This window comes from Elephantulus edwardii, unplaced genomic scaffold, assembly GCF_000299155.1.
Source record: "Elephantulus edwardii isolate Elephantulus edwardi_28Jun2011 unplaced genomic scaffold, EleEdw1.0 scaffold00029, whole genome shotgun sequence".
NCBI classification, from domain to species: domain Eukaryota; kingdom Metazoa; phylum Chordata; class Mammalia; order Macroscelidea; family Macroscelididae; genus Elephantulus; species Elephantulus edwardii.
The window spans coordinates 7621698-7623421 of NW_006399779.1; positions in this window are offsets into that span (position 1 = coordinate 7621698).

Here is a 1724-nt window from a genome sequence, read left to right on the forward strand (position 1 = left end):
ATACACACACACACACACACACACACACACAGAAGAGCTACAGCAGTCTGATAGCTTGCTTCAATGCAGATGAAAAACTGGTTGTAGCCCAAGTCTCCCTCTAGGCTGTTGGACATTCAAGAGCATGGTCAGCCTTGTTTTAATTTTCTTCAGTTCAAATATGAACTTGCAAGTAGGTAATTGATAATCTGTTCCGAAGTCAGCAACTGGCCTGTTTTTTTACTATTGATACTGACCTCCACCAGTCATTCTCTCCATAGATATAATCTATCTAATTCCTTTGCAGTCCACCTGATGAGGTTCATGTGTAAAGTCACCTTTGTGGTTTTAAAAAGGTGTTTGTGATAAGTTAAGCTTTGGAAAATAAAAAAGAAAAAAAAAGGCAGGGTCAGCATTTTCTTCATGTCTGAATAGCCTCAATGCCTAGGACTGTGTCTCAATCTTCTGAAGAATCTCAAGTGATTTCCTTAAGGAAAGTAAGATTAGAAAGAAAGGTCAGGAAACCATAGAGGAAGGACATTGGTGGCATGGCTTATGAAGCTGCCCCCACAATCCACCTCCGTGAAGCACTACCCCCTCCCTGTTCCTCCTCTGACACATAGCAGATTCAAACAATGTATGTCTCATTGTTTACATAAATGTATTTTGTTTTAGAAAAATTGTTGACATCCTTAATAACCAGCAGAAAAATTGGAGCCAGCTCTGTGCCTAGTAAGTCTGATTTGTTTATGTTTTAATTTGGACTAATTGGAGAGGGAATCAGTCAAACAAATACAACATATATTTAAATATACCCATTTAATGAAAACTACGGCAATAAGTGTAACTAACAATATGCTGCATCCTGGAATGAACAGTTTTAAATTATTTTGTATATTTGTATTTTCTTTTAAAAAATAAACTGAATCCTCACCGGAACTGTTAAATTCCTTTTTTAAACAATCACTGATAAGAGTATTAAAAGAATCTTGTCAGGTGGGTTTGCTGCTTGTTTAGATCATGTATGTTCCGTGTGGTTAGATATTTCTAATAAATAAAAGGAAAGTTATTTATTTACCTTGCAGATGAAGGACATTTGTGTGCAATCTATTATTTTCTATGTTAAATCAAGTTCAGGCATAAAGAGTGTTCTTAATGTACATTGGATCTTTTTCTTGCTGCTTGTATAATTTTGCTTCATTAAGGAAGTTTTGAGTTCGTTAGATAACCTGGAATAGCTTTTGGACCTTATAATTTAATAAACTCTGTATGACTTCTCAACTGTAATTGACTCATCTCTAGAATAATGCTAATAGAAGTATATAGCAGGCTACATAGGTAGTTTATATGTTTTCATAGTTAAATTAAAAACTGAAAAGGTGATTTCATATAATTTAGATTAAAGAAAATGCATTATTTCAACATATATTAAATATTGTTAAATAAATGGTTGGCTACCCAATGCGGACTGAGAGCGGGGTGGAGCTCCCCAATTAAACAAGCGCGGAAGGAGGAGTGGCATCCACTTCCATAACAGCTTGCCTCGGGAAACCCTATGAACTTGGAGAAAGAATGAAAGGCACCCAAGCGTCAAGGACTCTCCTTCATAAGGTCGCTATGAGTTGACTGCTGACTCGACTCGACAGCACTTAACAACAACAACAAACAACATGTCTCTTTGAGGGGTTAGGGCTTAGCCAGAGGATGGAATTTCCAAGCTAGTGCTACTAATGCCAAGGAAGACT